We start from the raw sequence: 9,009 nt of genomic DNA on the forward strand, positions 1-9,009 counted from the left end.
TTAGTGCCCCTCCTAAAAGGCAGCACCCAGAACTGAACCCTCCCAGTATAATTTAACAATGGCAGTGGGTCTCATCTGCCTCTGCTCTAAACGTTGTGACTAGCCATGAAGCCTAAAATCCCATAACATTTTCAAAGTTGCCCTATCATACACTCAGTCATGCTGAGCCTGTGGTACAAGAGCCTCCAGATAAGTTCCCTAGAAGCAGCTATGGCTTTTTGTTCTATCCAGGGTCCAGTGAGGGCCTCCCTGTGTACGAAGGTTATTGACCTGAGACCCCAAGTAAAGCTGCCTGCATTCTTTCTAGATTTGACTAATGAGAAGAGATGAGCTTCGGCTGAGGTCTCTTTCCCAGTTTCAGGCCATGACTCACCTCTTAGGGCTCAGGGAGGAATTTAAGGCACCCTTTAAGCCAGGTGTTTGCCTTGGTCAGGAGTAAGAGCGACCATTAACATTGGAAAGCAGCATGGTATCATATTAAAAAAAAAATCCTTGGACTGGAATGGGAGGACCATTCTCCCCACTGCTCACACTCCAGCTGGAGGAACAACATTGAGAAGAGGGAAGACATTGAGAGGAGAGCAGCCAAAGCAGTGAGGAGACTTGAGTTCATTCAATTGAAGGAACTGGGAATACTTAGCCTAGAGCAGAGTTGGAGACATTTGAATACAAGGGGATAGGGGGTTATGCTTGTTCTTCTTGACCCAAGAAGGGCAAGGAGGAATGGGGAGAAGTTATAAAGAGGCTGATTTAGGCCTGATGTCAGGAAAAATTTCTTAACCCCCAAGTGGAATGGGCTACCTCAGGAGATGATGGAAGCCCCATTCCTAGATGTCTTTGGCTTCAAGAAGCAATATATCTCTGGTCAGCCATGTTAAGTAGGGATTTCTCTGTGCTGTGGGTTGAACAAGATGACCCCTGAGGCCCTTTCCAAATTTAAAATTCTGTGACCTGGGTTCAAATCTGGATCTGGCATTTATTATTTGGTCTGTGTGGCCTTGAACAAGTCATGTGATTTTTTAAAGACTGATTCTCTGTAAAATGAGAGGGCAGGTGTGAGTGACATCTCAAGCACTATTCAGTTAAAAATCCTAGCTTACATTTAGACTTTAATGTTTGTTATTTTGGGAAGGAGAATGTTTAGTCTGAAGAAAAGAAGACTCAGCATGGAAAGATGTCTTTGAAGGACCATCATCTGGAAAAAAGACAAGACTTGTTCTATCTGACTCCAAATGGCAGACCTAGAAGTAATGGCAAGGGACCCGATCAAGCCCTCAGTCATTTACTTCTTAAGCATTGGACCCTAGGCAAGGGTCCTCATCTACAAAATGGGGATAAGAATAGCATTTACCTGCCAGGGTTGTTGTGAGGAAAAAAGGGGGTAACATTTGTAGAGCACTTTGCAAACGTTAGAACACAGAGCTGTAAGGGGCCTTAGAGCATAGAACATGCTGTCAGAGCTGGAAGGGCCTTATTTGAGCAGGTATGTGGAAAGGCAGCTACATGGCACAGTGAATAGTGCATTGGGCCTGGAGTCAGAAAGATTCATCTTCATGAGTTCAAATGTGACCTCAGATACTTACTAGCTGTGTGACCTGGGGCAAGTCACTTAACCCTGTTTGCCTCAGTTTCCTCATCTGTAAAATGAGCTGAAGAAGGCAATGGCAAACTGCTTCAGTATCTTTGCCAAGAAATCCCCAGATGGGGTCACAAAGAGTCAGTCAAGCACAACAACAACATATGGAAGATGGATGGGTGAGAAGAAAGACAGCAATTCAATTCAATACAACTCAACAAACATTTACTAATCCCTTAATGTTCCACACACTGCAGAAGAGACTGAGGATACAGAAACAAGCATGAGACATGAGTCTCTGAATTCAAGAAGCTTATTAGGGAGACCAATTAGGAGACTGTGATAATCATCCAGCCACTGATAGGACATCTGTTGTTTAGAGGATGGAGAGTGGAAGAGACAGGCCTGGATTAGAACCTAGAATCAGAGACCCTAGACTCTCAGAACACTGAGAAACAAACATATAGGGTCTGAGGAGAAAAAATCAGAGAATATCAGACTCATAGAATCATGGGATCTTAGAATAGTGAACTCTAGAATCAAAGATTCTCAGAATTATGCAGTCAGAGAATCTTAGAATCTCAGAGCTGGAAAAGACTCTTGGGGAGGGGGTGGTCTCATCCAGTCTTTTTTTTTTTTAACTTTTTGGAGGAGGAAAAGCAGGTAATAGAATTAAGTGACTTGCCCAAGGTCACACAGCTAGTAAGTGTTAAGTGTTGGGCCGTATTTGAACTCAGGTCCTCCTGACTCCAGGGCCAGTACTCTATTCACTGCGCCACCTAGCTGCCCCTCATTCAGTCTTTTCTTGTAGATGAAGGAGAAGAAGGAGCTGATATATGTATGGCAAAGTGAGGTGAATGAAGAAACTTCAGGAAGAAAGGATCATTTTCACCTGAGTGAGGCAGGATTAACCAGATGTGATGACAGATGTGAGGAAAGAGTCAGGGAAGGCTGCTTGGAGGAGGTGGCTTTATGTATGAGTAAACTGAGGTCCCAAAAAGTGAAGTGTCTTGTCCAACATCATTAAGCAGAATAGGGAGCAGGGCCAGGACTCAAATCTAGAATTCCTGATCCTCAGTCCATACTCACTCTTCTGCATTTCCTTGTCATAAACATCCTTGCTTATGATGCTTACTTTATAAGAGACAATAAAGGTCTCTCCTACACCCAGTATTCATGATGGTCCTGAGCAAACCAGATGCAGTAATTATCCGTGTGCTACATCAAATAAAGTAAGCAAATAGGGTGATGTAAAAGTCACTATGCAAACAATCTAGCATGTTTAATTCATGTTTGTACTTAAAAGTAATTATGTCTTCTAGACTTATTTGTCTTTTTATCAACATAAAGTAGGCATGAGCATAATTACTTCTGCTCCTCCCTGTATATTATATTCAATATATGATCATTTTACCTTGGCCTATTGAAGACATGCACTTGTATATACAGAGTATATACAATCCCCAGAGTTAGCTTCTGTCTGCAACTGAAGTATTTATTTCATGAGCAATTCATTGTTCTAAACTATCAGGAAATGATATCTTAGAAACAAGGTCTTAAATCACAAAGTCTTAGAATCTTAGATGCCTAGAATTGAAGAACTTAACATCACAGAACCATAAAACACTATTCCTGGAAAGACTTCTAGAACACACCCCCCTTCAACCCTCCTCATTTTACAGAAAGAGAATCGAAGGCCAAGAGAGTTAAAATGACCTGACCAAGGTTTCACATACATGCTTTGTTTAGAGGATATTGACTGGAGTCATTTATTGAATGGGCAGAGTTTGATGAAGGTCAGAGAGAAAGAGGGCTACATGGCCTAAAGGCCTTTCAGTGCCCTTACTGATTCCCTCCTTCCCTCTGCTCTCTGAAGAAATAATCCATAGTCTTGCTGCTGACACTAATTTTATCTCTCTCTGTCTCTCTGTCTCTCTCTGTCTCTCTCTGTCTCTCTGTCTCTCTCTGTCTCTCTGTCTCTCTCTCTCTCTGTCTCTCTCTCTGTGTCTCTTTCTCTGTCTCTGTCTCTCTCTCTTGAGTGTTCTCATTTAATGTATAAATGTATTCAGCTCCTAGCAAGAGTAGTTAGTACTTAACACTTCCCCACAGTGGTATACCACTAAATGTTTAACAACTGACTTTCCAGAAGGAAAAAAATGTATACAACACATTTTTAAGTTTAATTTGCATAGTAACATTTTCTTCTAAAGTTTAGGCCATAAACAAAGCAATAAATCAAATTCTAATTTGTATGATTTGTTGATTTCCATTATTGAGCCAGCTCAATTTGGTTCTGGCACATTCCTGCCTTAACCTCTCATCACATCATTCAGTCAGTCAAAAAAGGCAAAAAATAGTCCCTGCTCTCAAGGAGTTCTGTCCTGACCTCCTTACAAAATTAGCCTCTCCAATATCCATAGTGATCAAATTTATTCTCATTACCATTGCCTTTCTGTGGCATTTGACATTGTCCCTCCACCTCCTTGTTATCACATCCTTTCTTGCCTGATACATCACTATATTTCTTGGCTCTCTTCCCATCTTTCTGACTGCTCCTTCTTTTCTGATTCCTAATCTTTCCTGCCCTCCCCCCAAACATGAATGTTCCTCCATAAGTTCTTTCCTTGGATCTCTACAATCCATCCCCTGGTATCTACATCCACTGTCGTTGATTCAGTGGTCAGTCTTACACAGGTAACTCTCACCAGCAGGGAGGGGGGTCAATACCTGTACCTCAGATTCAACTGGTCTAAAACTGAATTTATCATCTGACGCCCAAACCTGCCCTCCCCAGTTTCTCTAACAATTACATGTCACTTCCCCAGCCTAGCAGCTCGTCATTGTTGACTCATTTCTGATTCTTCTCTCTCTTCACCTTCCCTCCCTCCTCCTCCCCCCCACACACACACCACATGGACACACGCATTTACTACATCTTATTCTGCTCCTGAAATTTCTCTCACCCCCATCTCCTCCTCTTTACTCCCCCATAGCCACCCTAGTTCTTTGACTCCTTTGCATCTCTCCTGGAGTATTGTAATCGTCTCCACAGTGTTCTTACTACCTTCAGTTTATCCCCTTTCCAATTAACCCTTCCCATGCTCCCCAAGTAATCTCCCTGACCTGCTTTGATGATCACATTACTCCTGTACTCAAAAAACTTCCTTGGCTCCCTATTGCCTGCTAAAGGAAGGAATTCTTTTATAAGCACAAACCCAAGTGTGGTGCCTGCCAGATAGCAGGGGCTTAACAACTGCTTATTGAATTGAATAAAATACGCATTTTGATATTCAAAACCCTTCACAATCTTGTTTCAACCTGCCTTGGAATTTTGTATCCCATTAGGCTCTGCGATACTGTACACCAGGGGTTCTTAACCCATTATTTCATAAGGTCCCAGATGGGGAAAAAAATCCATCTTTATTTTCACTAACCTCTAATTCAAATTTAACATTTCATTCAATTCTTTTAAAAGATGTTTCTAAGTCTGTGAAAGGAATCTGTGACACATAAAAAAGATTAAGTGCATCTGCTCTATACATTAGCTAAGCTGTATAATTCTCTATCCTTCCTCCATTTGCCTTCTCCAATAAGTTTTTACTCACAGTCTTCCCCCATACATACAAAAATGCATAGGATAGACTTCTTCTCCTACCTCCTTTCTTCCTGGCCCAACTCACTGAACAAGCATTTCTGAAGGGCCTACTATGTGCTAGATGTTGTACTAGGCACTGAAAATACAAACACAAATTGAGGCAATGTCTGCCCTCATGGAGCTTACCCTCTACTAACCCAGAATCCACTCCTCCATGAAGCTTTCTCTAACTCTCCCCACCATCTGGAAGCTATTTTTTCCTACTAGAATTTTTCATAGTATCATGTCCGAACCTTTCTTTACCATTATCTCAGGAAGTAGTGTTGGATAGTGGAAAGACTGCCAGAGCTGGCGTCAGGAAACCTCTGTCTCCTGTATTTACTCAGCATGTGAACAAGTCATTTTCCTTCCCTTCCCTGGGCCTCAATCTTCTCATTTAAAAACGTGCAAGTTGGGCTGAATCACGTCAGGTCCGTGCCAGCTCTGGATCCTCAGAGACATCAATAGGATTTTGGCCAAGGAACCGGCTGCCAACATTACTGCTTCTAATGCTGCCATCTTGTGGTTCTGTGGGCTCCTCATCCATCCGTCACCCTGCCCCGGGGCCAGTAAGCCATGGGATTTTAGAGCTGAGAGGGAGTTAAAGGACCAAATTTTCTATAATGGTTAAAAATATGTGTGACTTTCTTAGTAGTGGGAATACTGGCTATACCAGAATAGATTGGGACATACACAAACATCAGTCCTGAAGGGCCCTTAGAACACAGAATGTCAGAGCTGGGAGGGCCCTTAGAACACAGAATGTCAGAGGTGGGAGGGACTGTAGAACACAATGTCAGAGTAGGAAGGGCCCTTAGAACATAAACTGTAAGAGCTAAAAGGGCCCTCCGAACACAGACTGTCAGAACATACACGCATGCATACACACACACAGGTACACACATATCTTTAAACTTTTTAAATAACTAGCATTTTTTTTAGTAATAGGACTTTTATAATGGCTAGCATTTACATAGAGTTTTAAGGTTTATGGAGTGCTTTACACAACATCTCACTTGATCTTCTCAACAGCCTTATGAAATAGGTGCTATTATCCCATTTTGCAGATGAGAAAATTAAGGCTCATTAGCCCACAGACTCACAGCTAGTAAGTATCTATTTCCAATTCTTTTTTTTTTTTTGGAGGGGGGAAGGTAGGGCAATTGGGGTTAAGTGACTTGCCCAAGGTCACATGGCTAGTTTTGTGTGTTTGTGTGTGTTAAGTATCTGAGTCTGGATTTGAACTCAGGTCCTCCTTACCCCAGGGCTCTATTCACTGTGCCACCTAGCCACCCCTCTATTTCCAATTCTGACAGCCTGTTCTAAGCTCTTTTCCAGCTCTAAAATTCTCTATCACTGACCCAAATTTATAGGGGGAAAAACTGAGTATCAGAGAAGGGAAGTGACTTTCCCATCATAATACAACGAATAAATAACAGATGTAATCTATTCTAATTATAGGCCGTTGGTTACCAGTGATCTCTTAATTATCAAATACAATGGTATTTTCTCAATCCTCATCTTTCTTGATCTCTCTGCTACACCCACCATTGTTAACCAACCTCTCTTCCTGAATTCTCAGTCCTTTCTGGGTTTTCATGACAATTTTCCCTCCTGGTTTTCCTCCTACCTATCTGACCACTCCTCAGTTTTCTTTGCAAGATCAACATCCATGCCCCTCCAAGTTTGAGTATAGCCTTGAGCTCTGTCCTGAGTTCTATCTTTATCTCTCTGTTTGTGTCTCTCTTTGTCTCTCTCTGTCTCTGTCTCTTTCACATACATACATGTATTCACACATGTGCACAGACATACATATCAGATCCCATTGGTTCAATTATAATCTCTATGAAAATGACTGCCCAGTCCTCATATCCAGTCCTCAATTCTCTCCTGAGTTTCAGCCCACAACTCCTGCCCCACAAGGGATGTGCCATGGGCATCTCAAACTCAACCAGTCAAAAACAGAGCTCATCACCTTTCTTCTCAAACCCTCTCCTGAACTTCCTTATTGTGTGGAGGTCACCATGGTCCTTCCAGTCATCCAGGGTGTCAAATTTGGATTCATCCTTGACTTATCCCTCTCCCCCCCCCATATCTAATCCATTGAATCCCTGATTCTGCTTCCCATCTCACAACCACCACTTCCTGACCTTCACAAGGCCACCACACAAGTTCAGGCCCATCACTTCCCATTTGGACTTTATAACCTCCTACTTGTTCTCCCTGACTGAATTCTCTCCCCTCTCCAATCCATGCTCCTCTCAGCTGCTCAATCGATATTCCTAAAGCAAAATCTGGCAGTGTGACCTGCTCCCTCTTGTTTCTAGGATAAAATAAAGTCCTAACTCCTTTTTTTTAGCATTAAAAGTCCATAAATCAGTTTCATCCTGCCTTTCCAGGCTTACTGCATATCCCCCTCTGCTTCCTCCAAACACTTGACATTACTTCCAATCTGGTCTACTTGACACATGTGATGTTCCATCTCCTATCCCCATCCCTGTGTACAGACTGCCTGCCATGCCTGCAATGCCCTCTCCCCTCACCCTGAGAAGTCCTAGCTTTCTTTGGGGTTCACTTCAAGCATCAACTCTTACAGGAGACCTAGCCTGATTCCCCCAGTTGAGATCTATCAGATTTACTTTGTATTTCCTCTCTATTTACTCATCTGTGTGCATGATGTTTTCCCCACTTCTTGAGGACAGAAACTATTCTTTTTTTTGTCTTTGGGTCCCCAGAACTAAGCACAGCGCTTTGCACATGGTAGATGCTTAAAGGTTGGTTGTTGAGTGAATGACTGTGTGTGTGTGGGAATGGGTGGGGTGGGGACAGACATACATGAATGTACACAGAAAAAAGTTAGGCAATGGGGGAAAAAAAATAACAAAATACCGTATTAAAAGGTGCTTACCATGCAATCTTGATTTAAATGATAGATCTGCTGTTTACGATCTGTGTGACTTTGAAGAAGTCCCTTTTTTTTCTGAGTCTCAGATCCCTCCAGTGTAAAATGAGCAATTAGACAGTATGTAAGGTACTTTCCAGCTTTGAGTCCAAAAAAATTTGAGGAGGAAGAGAACCCTCTTCCTGCAACCAGGTGATGTAGTAGATAGAACGCTGGACCTAGAGTCAGGGAGACCTGAGTTCAAATTAAGATATTAGCAGTGTTACCCTGAGTAAGTCACTTAACCTCTGCCTGAGGAAACCTCAGTTGCCTCAACTATGGAATGAAAACAATAATGGAATTTACCTCCCAGGGTTGTTATGAGGATCAAATGAGATAATATTTATGAAGTAGTTAGCCACAGTACTTGGCACAGCAGGTACTTAATAAATACATATTCCCTTCCCATATCTAGGAGGATCAAGGAAAGTTTCACCTGAACAGGTCATTAAAGGAAGAGGATTTACAAAGGCAGGGATGATGAAGGAGTACATGCTAGTCATGGCCTTGGGGATTGGAGGGGAGTGCCACAGCGTGCAGGAATGTGTTGAGTAAGGACACTGTGTGTCAAGTCCAGGAATTAAGAAGTCTCTTCTGGTTGGAACATACAGGGGAGTAACATGAAATAAAATTGGAAAGGGGCGATGTTAAACGGTAGGGCAAGAATTTGTATTTTATGCTAGAGCAGAGGTCTGTGAACCTTTTTTACATGAAATGAGAAAAGAGAGAGAGAGGTGATAGATGGTAGATAAATACATGATAGATGGCAAATTGATAATATGATAGTGACAGGTAGATGATAACTTGATAGGTAGAGGATAGATAATAAAAGAGAGAGATACATGATAGGCAGATGAC

This window comes from Petaurus breviceps, unplaced genomic scaffold (assembly GCF_028583685.1).
Source record: "Petaurus breviceps papuanus isolate PSGF00001 unplaced genomic scaffold, PetGlider_PUasm1.0 90823, whole genome shotgun sequence".
Classification (NCBI taxonomy): Eukaryota; Metazoa; Chordata; class Mammalia; order Diprotodontia; family Petauridae; genus Petaurus; species Petaurus breviceps.